A 12,827-nucleotide genomic window follows, 5' to 3' on the forward strand; every position below is an offset into this window, starting at 1 on the left:
GGACCCCTTTTACGGAGGGGCTGTAATGGAGCCAAGTATAGTCTTCATACCACTTCTCCTGGAATAGTAGTATATACTATTACTATATTACTATTACTACTAGTTTAGTACTGGTGGTTAGCTTGTTTAAACAGTGGTAATTGGATGTTTACAGATCTGCCAATCAATCAACCAATCATCTCTGTCTCTGCCTCCATGTTTACAGATCTGCTGTTTCAGCCAATCATCTCCCTCTCTGTCTCCATGTTTACAGATCTGCTGTATCATCAGCCAATCATCTCCCTCTCTGACTACACAGTCTCTGAAAAGCAGCTCAAAGGTTACAACTTCACCATCAGCTGCTCCATCCAGTCACAGTACCCAGGAGGATTCTTCCAGCTCCGCTTCACCGGCTCCAACACCACCCTGAACCACACCCTGCCAGCTGTCAATCACACTGCCCACAACTTCACCGGCTCCAACACCACCCTGAACCACACCCTGCCAGCTGTCAATCACACTGCCCACAACTTCACCGGCTCCAACACCACCCTGAACCACACCCTGCCAGCTGTCAATCACACTGCCCACAACTTCACCGGCTCCAACACCACCCTGAACCACACCCTGCCAGCTGTCAATCACACTGCCGACTTCCTGTTTACTGCAGACCACACCCACCAAGGGAACTACAGCTGTGTTTACCACGTCTATGTTTTCAATCATACCTTCTCCTCAGAGAGCGAGCTCATCTCTCTCTCTGTCATAGGTAACCTGACTGAACTGTTGTTTTAAAATAGTTAAAGGAGCAGTTCACTTTAGAAATGTTATTCTGCCATTCCATACTAGAGGGCGTCACAGGTCCACTCGGATCCTATTACCCGAGACGGGCCGGCTCCAAATGATAGCGTAATTAGTGTAGTTGGGTCTGGGTAGGGTCCTGTTCTGTTCTTGTCTGCGTCATTTTGTGTAAAACCTGTTTTATTGTAGTGTGCATCTTTTGCCACTAGGGCTGAAACGATTCCTCCAGAAACTCAAGTAACTTGATTTACTAAAAAGCAGGGCTTCATTTAACTAGGCAATATACAGCGCACTGTGTGAAATCTGATTGATTGGTTGTGTGTCACATGGACATAACACACAATCATCAATCTGTCACTATCCAAGTGTTTTGTAGTCAAATGGTGTACTTAAGTACTTAACACAACTATGATCCAGGTAGTTCAATGGCTCACTGTTGCCTCCACCTGAATGCAGAGAAGACCATCTGTATGTTCTTCAAAAAAAGATCATCTAATACACCTGATCCAGATGTTTTGGTTGCTGGAGAGAAGCTCCATGTGGTGACCGAATGTAAATATCTTGGAATCATCCTAGATTGCAACCTTACATTTAAAAGACAGGTCAAAAAGGTCACGCGAACAGTCAAATTAAATCTATCCAACTTCAGATACATCAGAAACTGTCTGAACATTGAAGCAGCAACACTGTACTTCAATGCCATCATCATGTCGCACCTTACATACTGTATTACCAGCTGGACCCAGGCCTGCAAAACAACTCTAGCACCCATTCAATCTGTGTACAAACAGGCTCTGAAGGTTCTGGACCAGAAGCCTATCCATCACCACCACTGCAATATCCTGGATAAGCATGCCCTCTTGAGCTGGGACAACATCATGACGTTAACTAATGCCAGTCTGGTCTTTAAAATCATCCATGGTCTAGCCCCACCTCCATGGTCTAGCCCCACCTCCATGGTCTAGCCCCACCTCCATGGTATAGCCCCACCTCCATGGTATAGCCCCACCTCCATGATCTAGCCCCACCTCCATGGTCTAGCCCCACCCCCATGGTCTAGCCCCACCTCCATGGTCTAGCCCCACCCCCATGGTCTAGCCACACCTCCATGGTCTAGCCCCACCTCCATGGTCTAGCCCCACCTCCATGGTATAGCCCCACCTCCATGGTCTAGCCCCACCTCCATGGTCTAGCCACACCTCCATGGTCTAGCCCCACCTCCATGGTCTAGCCACACCCCCACGTTCAGATGTTTTCACTCCCAGCAGCAGGTTCACCAGAACTGTTGTACCGGGTGACTTGGCTGTTCCATTAAGGAAAAGCACATTTAGCCAGTCAGCCCTCTCCGTGAGAGCTGCCAAGACCTGGAACTCCATTCCAATTTACATTCGCAATATTGAAACACAGATCATTCAAGCACAATCTCAAAACATGGTTAAGAAATGATTACACATGTGAACACAACAGCCCTTCAGAACCCTAACCCTGTCTGCTTGCTTGCCTACATGTATGATCGTGTGTACCTAATACGTCTTATCATTGTTTGTACATTGTCTGTACATGTCTGCTGTACATATTTTACATGTGTTTTTAACCTGTTCTTAATTAACTGTTTGCATGCCATATATATTATGCTTTCTTTTTTAGTAGCTTTTTAACACCAGGCCCCGGGACAACAGTTGAAAATGATCTTTGGCGAACACTGTCTCACACATTTACAGTAATGTTCATTAATTAGTGTGCTGTCCCTGTTCAAATACAGTCTAAACTGAAACTGAAACAGTATATAAGTAACACAGCAACTTCTGACTGAGCGCTCACTGCAGCACAGAATGAGAACATAGTAGAAAACATTCAGTCAGGACTGTGCTACTGCGGGTGCACCTTGTAGGGTTAACCATGTCTTTAATGAGAGTGCTTTGTGCTGTGATCAGCTGTGATGTGATGTGATCTGCTGTGATGTTGTGCATGTTGTCATATCAACATGTTTGTGTTGCAGACTCTCCTGTGCCAGCTTTGATCATCAGACATGTTGTTGTGGTGCTGGTTGTAGGGCTGGCCTACACTGCCATCTATTTCTACTACAAGGTACTGAACATATCTTTATACTATGTCATATGATGTCATCCTACTGTCTGTTTCTTCATGCAGAGAGAGCTGTAGTCCAGTTAGTGAGAGTTGTTGCTGCTATGTCTCTCCAGGCTCGCATGAGGAAAATCCTGAGAAGAGAGGAGAAGAAGGAGGTGCATTACTACAGCCTGCCTGGTCCCAGAGCTGAAGCCATACCTGATTACTACAACCTGCCTGGTCCCAGTGCTGAAGCCAGACCTGATTACTACAACCTGCCTGGTCCCAGTGCTGAAGCCAGGCCTGATTACTACAACCTGCCTGGTCCCAGTGCTGAAGCCCGACGTGATTACTGCAACCTGCCTGGTCCCAGTGCTGAAGCCAGACCTGATTACTGCAACCTGCCTGGTCCCAGTGCTGAAGCCCGACGTGATTACTGCAACCTGCCTGGTCCCAGTGCTGAAGCCCGACGTGATTACTGCAACCTGCCTGGTCCCAGTGCTGAAGCCCGACGTGATTACTGCAACCTGCCTGGTCCCAGTGCTGAAGCCCGACGTGATTACTGCAACCTGCCTGGTCCCAGTGCTGAAGCCAGACCTGGAGAAGAGGCAGGAGCTCAGGGCTAAGAGTAGGATGGTTTTATGATGAAGAGGAGCTCAGAGTAGGATGGTTTTATGATGAAGAGGAGCTCAGAGTAGGATGGTTTTATGATGAAGAGGAGCTCAGAGTAGGATGGTTTTATGATGAAGAGGAGCTCAGAGTAGGATGGTTTTATGATGAAGAGGAGCTCAGAGTAGGATGGTTTTATGATGAAGAGGAGCTCAGAGTAGGATGGTTTTATGATGAAGAGGAGCTCAGAGCTCAGAGTAGGGTGGTTTTATGATGAATAGGAGCTCAGAGTAGGGTGGTTTTATGATGAAGAGGAGCTCAGAGCTCAGAGTAGGGTGGTTTTATGATGAAGAGGAGCTCAGAGTAGGATGGTTTTATGATGAAGAGGAGCTCAGAGTAGGATGGTTTTATGATGAAGAGGAGCTCAGAGTAGGATGGTTTTATGATGAAGAGGAGCTCAGGGCTAAGAGTAGGATGGTTTTATGATGAAGAGGAGCTTAGAGTAGGATGGTTTTATGATGAAGAGGAGCTCAGGGTAGGGTGGTTTTATGATGAAGAGGAGCTCAGGGCTAAGAGTAGGATGGTTTTATGATGAAGAGGAGCTTAGAGTAGGATGGTTTTATGATGAAGAGGAGCTCAGGGTAGGGTGGTTTTATGATGAAGAATTTTTTTATTTGATTTGATTTGATTAAGGATCCCCATTAGCTGGTGCCATAGCAACCAGCTAGTCTTCCTGGGGTCCACACACAAAAACATACAAAAACAATTATTGTTGCAAAACAAAATGATTAAATGTCAGTACTCAACACACAATGCATACAATGCATACTGTAACTAACAAATAAGATAGCAAAAATTACATGTGAGCAAAGAAACAGAAAACAAAAAAACAAAACAAAACTACTTTACAGTGTTAAATACAATTTAAGATTACAGTAAAAGTTAATTTACTGTAAATGCAGAGATTTTGAGGCAGGTTATTCCAAAGAGTCAATGATCTAAAAATAAAAGATCTCCGTTAAAGCGTTGGTTTTTGTACCTGGTCATTCAAACTGCCCATTACTGGAACCTCTAGTGTAATGATCATGCACAGTATTACTAAAAACAATCTGTTTATGTATAAAAACAGGAGTTTTACTGCTCATGACCGACTTGAACAGCACAAGTGTATTTAAAAGACTATCTATTTTCAACTTTAAGCCCTGTTCTGGACCACCTGGAGCTTCCTGAGGTCACCACTGGCAGCAGAGGAGCTCAGAGTAGGATGGTTTTATGATGAAGATTAACTCATGGCTCAGAGTAGGATGGTTTTATGATGAAGAGTAGCTCAGAATAGGATGGTTTTATGATGAAGAGGAGCTCAGCTCAGAATAGGGTGGTTGTATGATGAAGAGGAGCTCAGAGTAGGGTGGTTTTATGATGAAGAGGAACTCAGGGCTCAGAGTAGGATCTCCAAGGAGCTTAGTTCACATCCAGATTAAACACTGGACTCCACTTCACTTAAGGCTTTGACAGAATGTTCACAGAAATATTCCCTTTGATACTGTGTTATTCAGGTGATCTCCTTTACTAGTTTAAAAAAACAGGGGCGCTCCAGTAGCACACCACATAGCGCGCTGAGTCACGAAGCGGTCGCCCCGGGCTCGATTCCCCGACCCGGTGGCCATGTGCCGCATGTCTTCCCCTCTTCTCCTCCCGCTTCACCCTATCTCCTCTGTCGGTCCTGCGTGGCCAAAAGGTCCTGCGTTGACCAGAAAAAAGCTGAAAATGCTATAAATAAAATCTTAAAAAAAAGATAAATAAATTTAAAAAATACTTGTTTAGTTCAGTCTTAGTCTAGATTAGTTTCATATAGTCTTTTGTAGTTCAGTCTTAGTCTTAATGGTATTTTACTATCAAATGCTGCATGGAGGGCGGCTGGGTGGCGTAGCGGAGACTGCGCTCGTCACCAGTGCAAGAGACTCCGGTCTCGACTCCCAGAGTCAGCATTGCCTGCGGCTTGGGCCAGTCGTCATACTATCTCAATTGGCAGAGGTAGCGGGTGGAAAGTCGATGGGTGGGGATTGGACGTTGTGGACAGGGACTCCTACAGGTCGTTTGGGTGACGCCTGTACAGCAGAGACAGGAAGTATCGGGGGCAGCATGAGCCTCCCACGCGTTACTCCTCGCCACTGAGAGTCCGCGCTGTCTGGTGAAAAGATGCGACAGGCTGCCTCCTCGTGTACCGGAGGGGACACGTGATGCAAGGCTTCTATCCTCACTACAGCCGACCAGTGGGAGGCATAGTCCAGCAACGTTCAAGACAGGGGAGGGGAGAATTGGCAATACGAAATTGGGATGGGAGAAAAATAGAAAATAAGGAGAAAAAGTGGATAAAAAAAATATATATGCTGCATGGGTGGAGAAGCCAGACAAATCCAGGCAACCTGAGGCAGCGACATTGAAATGTCAACAGTATATTGTTTGATTAATTAAGTTAATAATGTTTAATAATATTACATGTTTTATAAAAACAAATAGATTAGATTAATATGTATTATTATGTGTTAATAAGACTATATAAGTGATAGTAATAGCATCCTAAACACATTTATTGTTAGATTACAAGAAAATGGCACAAAAAAATTACATGTTAACAATTGTGACCAAGCCCAGCGGTAAGAGACTCATGTCTGGAAGTCAGATCGAGAGCAAATTTATTAAATGTTTTAAATGGGGGTAATTTCTTTCCATATTATCACAGTTTGAATGTATAAGAACATATTTACTGTAACAGCTACTGTAACAGTTATAGTATCTCTAAATAGTATATCTTTGTTTAAAAAAGGCAGTTTGTGACACCTCGTACCTGACTGCCAAGGTGTTAAAAATGCAGCCAAACTTTAGATTGGATTTTCTCTGTTGCTCTGTGAGACTTGAGGTTTAACTAGATTCAAATAAGCATAATCTTCTTCAGACATTTTCAGATTACATTATATGACACATCATTTGAAAGCTTACATTCTGTACTTTCATAATCTGTAAATACCTGAAAAATTACAGAGGGAGACTTGTGCCACGAACTGCTGGGCTCGGTCACAATTTAGACTGCTTAAGAACATTAATAAAATCCTTATGATTTACAAACAAATGTATTGAGTCTTACTAACTACTTACTATTCTGACATTGTTAACCTTTGCTAAGCTTTTTTGTTGCTTTATTATTAAGATTTAAAAGATCATTGTTCTTCATTTATTAGCAGTTAACTATGTACTTATGAACACTGGGACTACTGGATCTAAAGTGACAACCATGTCTTATTAAGGTTAATAAATGATTTATTTTGCACTTATTAACAGTTAACTATGTTTTCCACAGCTCCCCCATCTGGAAGGAGCACTACATGTTGAATAGGAAATTACATATAAATACAATGTGAAGCACACAAACACACGTTTGAACAGCTCTTTAAAAAACATTTGATTTCTAGTTTTTAGTTTCCATCATAAAACATTACTAATCACATCAACAAAAAATAAATAGTGCAATTGTAACATATTACATTTTACACCACACGCAGCATTCTGGTGTAGCACCCATCCAGGGACTTCTGCAGGGTGGGCTTCAGGGTCCAGCATTCACTGCCATACAGGAGAACAGACTCCACTGTTGCATAAAAGAAGATGTCCTTAATAAGGCATTGTTCTTGCTTTACATCCAGTAGCTGCAAAAAGCATAGTTAACTGTTAATAAGTGCAGAATAACGGCTTTATTAACCTTAATGAGACATGGTTCTCTCTTTAGATGATGTTTATTTGTATATGTAGTGATGATGGTGTTCCCATTTTGAGCCTTATCTCTGCTGTGTCATGATAGTGCACCGTGTCAAGGGTCCGAGGAGGCAAATTCACGTCTGTCAATTCAACACTCCTAACAAAAGTTTATCCACTCTGAAAATGCGTTCTATATTAATTTCCCCTCTAGTTCCCACTAATCTGCTCTGAAGGGTCTTCGAAATGTCCAAGTGAAGTTCAGACTGTATGGAGATGAATCTATCCATGACTTTTTAGACTGTATGGAGATGAATCTATCCATGACTTTTCAGACGGTATGGAGATTAATCTATCCATGACTTTTCAGACGGTATGGGGATTAATCTATCCATGACTTTTCAGACGGTATGGAAATTAATCTATCCAAGACTTTTCAGACGGTATTGAGATGCATCTATCCATGACTTTTCAGAATAAGCGTGTGGTAAATACTTTGTTGATAAATGCTATATTTGTATTGGGTTAGGGAAGTGACACATGTTCCACCTTGTTGTTCCAAGAGGTCAATATTCACTAAACAGAATCATTGTTGAGGTGAATAACAGTTGTAGTAATAATAGTTTATTAATAATAATAATAATAATAATAATAATAATAATAATAATAATAATAATAATAATAATAATAATAATAATAATAATAATAATAATAATAATAATAATAATAATAATAATAATAATAATAATAATAATAATAATAATAATAATAATAATAATAATAATAATAATAATAATAATAATAATAATAATAATAATAATAATAATAATAATAATAATAATAATAATAATAATAATAATAATAAATAATAATAATAATAATAATAATAATAATAGTTGTAACTGCACCAAGCAGCCAGTCTGCACCACAACAACACTGTGGGACAGAATATTGTTCCTTCATGTGCTCAGTGAGTTTCACAGTGATATCCCTCTTGGCAAGGTGGTAGCATGGGCTCTTCACCAGCCTGAGGTCACAGGTTTGATTCCTGGACCTGGCTACATTACTGTATGTACCCTGAAAATACATTGTAATTAATTCCTGAAAAGTGACTTTTTGAAGATGCCAGGTTTGCATCCTACGGCACATTATATACAGTTACATTTTAATCCTATTTCATCTTGCTTTTCTTTTACGTCTCTGTAACATAAAATAACTCAATAAAGACAAAAAATACTTGAGGAAAATGAACCTGCCTCTCCTGAATCTTTTCCACTCTTGATAGAGTAGAGAAAGGATAAAACATTCAAATATAACGTCAAATCTACTCTACATAGAAACAGAACAGTTAGATACTGATATGTAGATACAGAACAGCTAGATACAGCAGATATATAGAGACAGAACAGTAGATGACTATTTCTAGGTTAGTGTCAAGTCCTATGACTATTTATAGGTTAGTCGTCAAGTCCTATGACTTTATCGAGTAAGAATTTGTTGAGTCAAGGACAGTCTTAGTATTTATCCAGACATAATTCTGTATTTATGTTGTGTTCAGTGTCTCTGATATAGATATAGATGATCTACTGATGAGCAGATAATAAAGTGACTACATGAATATTAACCCTTGATCACGCAATCAAGCAAACACATTTTTTTTTATTATAAAATGTATTTGTAATGTACTTGAAAGACTTTTCAAAATCCACACTAATTGATCTTGTATTTTCCAATAGAACTGACACAATTGTGGCCACTGGTGTTTTTGATCTAGGACTAGGTAATAGTGATCACTGTCCTACTGCATGTGTGAGCAGACCTCCCCCACGGCCCCAACCAATCCCCCCCAGACCTCCCCCACGGCCCCAACCAAACCCCCCCAGACCTCCCCAGAGCCCCAACCAAACCCCCCCCCAGACCTCCCCCACGGCCCCAACCAAACCCCCCCAGACCTCCCCAGAGCCCCAACCAAACCCCCCCAGACCTCCCCAGAGCCCCAACCAATCCCCCCCCCCAGACCTCCCCCACGGCCCCAACCAAACCCCCCCAGACCTCCCCCACGGCCCCAACCAAACCCCCCCAGACCTCCCCAGAGCCCCAACCAAACCCCCCCAGACCTCCCCCACGGCCCCAACCAAACCCCCCCCAGACCTCCCCCACGGCCCCAACCAATCCCCCCCAGACCTCCCCCACGGCCCCAACCAATCCCCCCCAGACCTCCCCAGAGCCCCAACCAAACCCCCCCAGACCTCCCCCAAGGCCCCAACCAAACCCCCCCCAGACCTCCCCCACGGCCCCAACCAAACCCCCCCCAGACCTCCCCCACGGCCCCAACCAAACCCCCCCAGACCTCCCCCACGGCCCCAACCAATCTATGAAAAAAGACTGGATTATTTTGGAAAGGGGCGATGTTTAGCATGGAATAGCGCACAAACTACAGTATGTAGAAATGAACTCGTTAGTCAGTGATGGACTATGAACAATGCCTGTCAAATGAGCCATGCTATTGTCTCCATAGCTATAATACAGAACACACAATGGGTCCGCAAACATCGCTAAAATGGTCAATAACTCTGGCGCCATTGAGTAAAGATGGGAAAAGGGTGTGGCACTCAATGAGTTAATCACCTGTACATTGTATATTACTGTTGCACTTTACTGTTACATTTGCGTGGCCAAAAGGTCCTGCGTTGACCAGAAAAAAGCTGAAAATGCTATAAATAAAATCTTAAAAAAAAGATAAATAAATTTAAAAAATACTTGTTTAGTTCAGTCTTAGTCTAGATTAGTTTCATATCGTCTTTTGTAGTTCAGTCTTAGTCTTAATGGTATTTTACTATCAAATGCTGCATGGAGGGCGGCTGGGTGGCGTAGCGGAGACTGCGCTCGTCACCAGTGCAAGAGACTCCGGTCTCGACTCCCAGAGTCAGCATTGCCTGCGGCTTGGGCCAGTCGTCATACTATCTCAATTGGCAGAGGTAGCGGGTCGAAAGTCGATGGGTGGGGATTGGACGTTGTGGACAGGGACTCCTACAGGTCGGTTGGGTGATGCCTGTACAGCAGAGACAGGAAGTATCAGGGGCAGCGTGAGCCTCCCACACGTTACTCCTCGCCACTGAGAGTCCGCGCTGTCAGGTGAAAAGATGCGACAGGCTGCCTCCTCGTGTACCGGAGGGGACACGTGATGCAAGGCTTCTATCCTCACTACAGCCGACCAGTGGGAGGCATAGTCCAGCAACGTTCAAGACAGGGGAGGGGAGAATTGGCAATACGAAATTGGGATGGGAGAAAAATAGAAAATAAGGAGAAAAAGTGGATAAAAAAAATATATATGCTGCATGGGTGGAGAAGCCAGACAAATCCAGGCAACCTGAGGCAGCGACATTGAAATGTCAACAGTATATTGTTTGATTAATTAAGTTAATAATGTTTAATAATATTACATGTTTTATAAAAACAAATAGATTAGATTAATATGTATTATTATGTGTTAATAAGACTATATAAGTGTTAGTAATAGCATCCTAAACACATTTATTGTTAGATTACAAGAAAATGGCACAAAAAAATTACATGTTAACAATTGTGACCAAGCCCAGCGGTAAGAGACTCATGTCTGGAAGTCAGATCGAGAGCAAATTTATTAAATGTTTTAAATGGGGGTAATTTCTTTCCATATTATCAGAGTTTGAATGTATAAGAACATATTTACTGTAACAGCTACTGTAACAGTTATAGTATCTCTAAATAGTATATCTTTGTTTAAAAAAGGCAGTTTGTGACACCTCGTACCTGACTGCCAAGGTGTTAAAAATGCAGCCAAACTTTAGATTGGATTTTCTCTGTTGCTCTGTGAGACTTGAGGTTTAACTAGATTCAAATAAGCATAATCTTCTTCAGACATTTTCAGATTACATTATATGACACATCATTTGAAAGCTTACATTCTGTACTTTCATAATCTGTAAATACCTGAAAAATTACAGAGGGAGACTTGTGCCACGAACTGCTGGGCTCGGTCACAATTTAGACTGCTTAAGAACATTAATAAAATCCTTATGATTTACAAACAAATGTATTGAGTCTTACTAACTACTTACTATTCTGACATTGTTAACCTTTGCTAAGCTTTTTTGTTGCTTTATTATTAAGATTTAAAAGATCATTGTTCTTCATTTATTAGCAGTTAACTATGTACTTATGAACACTGGGACTACTGGATCTAAAGTGACAACCATGTCTTATTAAGGTTAATAAATGATTTATGTTGCACTTATTAACAGTTAACTATGTTTTCCACAGCTCCCCCATCTGGAAGGAGCACTACATGTTGAATAGGAAATTACATATAAATACAATGTGAAGCACACAAACACACGTTTGAACAGCTCTTTAAAAAACATTTGATTTCTAGTTTTTAGTTTCCATCATAAAACATTACTAATCACATCAACAAAAAAGAAATAGTGCAATTGTAACATATTACATTTTACACCACACGCAGCATTCTGGTGTAGCACCCATCCAGGGACTTCTGCAGGGTGGGCTTCAGGGTCCAGCATTCACTGCCATACAGGAGAACAGACTCCACTGTTGCATAAAAGAAGATGTCCTTAATAAGGCATTGTTCTTGCTTTACATCCAGTAGCTGCAAAAAGCATAGTTAACTGTTAATAAGTGCAGAATAACGGCTTTATTAACCTTAATGAGACATGGTTCTCTCTTTAGATGATGTTTATTTGTATATGTAGTGATGATGGTGTTCCCATTTTGAGCCTTATCTCTGCTGTGTCATGATAGTGCACCGTGTCAAGGGTCCGAGGAGGCAAATTCACGTCTGTCAATTCAACACTCCTAACAAAAGTTTATCCACTCTGAAAATGCGTTCTATATTAATTTCCCCTCTAGTTCCCACTAATCTGCTCTGAAGGGTCTTCGAAATGTCCAAGTGAAGTTCAGACTGTATGGAGATGAATCTATCCATGACTTTTCAGACGGTATGGAGATTAATCTATCCATGACTTTTCAGACGGTATGGGGATTAATCTATCCATGACTTTTCAGACGGTATGGAGATTAATCTATCCATGACTTTTCAGACGGTATGGGGATTAATCTATCCATGACTTTTCAGACGGTATGGAAATTAATCTATCCAAGACTTTTCAGACGGTATTGAGATGCATCTATCCATGACTTTTCAGAATAAGCGTGTGGTAAATACTTTGTTGATAAATGCTATATTTGTATTGGGTTAGGGAAGTGACACATGTTCCACCTTGTTGTTCCAAGAGGTCAATATTCACTAAACAGAATCATTGTTGAGGTGAATAACAGTTGTAGTAATAATAGTTTATTAATAATAATAATAATAATAATAATAATAATAATAATAATAATAATAATAATAATAATAATAATAATAATAATAATAATAATAATAATAATAATAATAATAATAATAATAATAATAATAATAATAATAATAATAATAATAATAATAATAATAATAATAATAATAATAATAATAATAATAATAATAATAATAATAATAATAATAATAATAATAATAATAATAATAATAATAATAGTTGTAACTGCACCAAGCAGCCAGTCTGCAC

The 12,827-nt window shown here is 40.9% G+C and overlaps 1 long non-coding RNA gene across 1 annotated transcript; it reads left to right on the plus strand.

Annotated features, from left to right (window-relative positions):
- The first annotated feature begins 625 nt into the window (after positions 1-625).
- LOC311228902 lies at positions 626-3,087 on the plus strand. The gene is made up of 3 exons (XR_014619712.1): positions 626-748; positions 2,780-2,868; positions 2,982-3,087. It is a non-coding gene; the product is annotated as an uncharacterized lncRNA (long non-coding RNA).
- Positions 3,088-12,827: the final 9,740 nt, after the last annotated feature.

This window comes from Notolepis coatsorum (assembly GCF_963971535.1).
Source record: "Notolepis coatsorum genome assembly, chromosome: 5".
Taxonomy (NCBI): Eukaryota; Metazoa; Chordata; class Actinopteri; order Aulopiformes; family Paralepididae; genus Notolepis; species Notolepis coatsorum.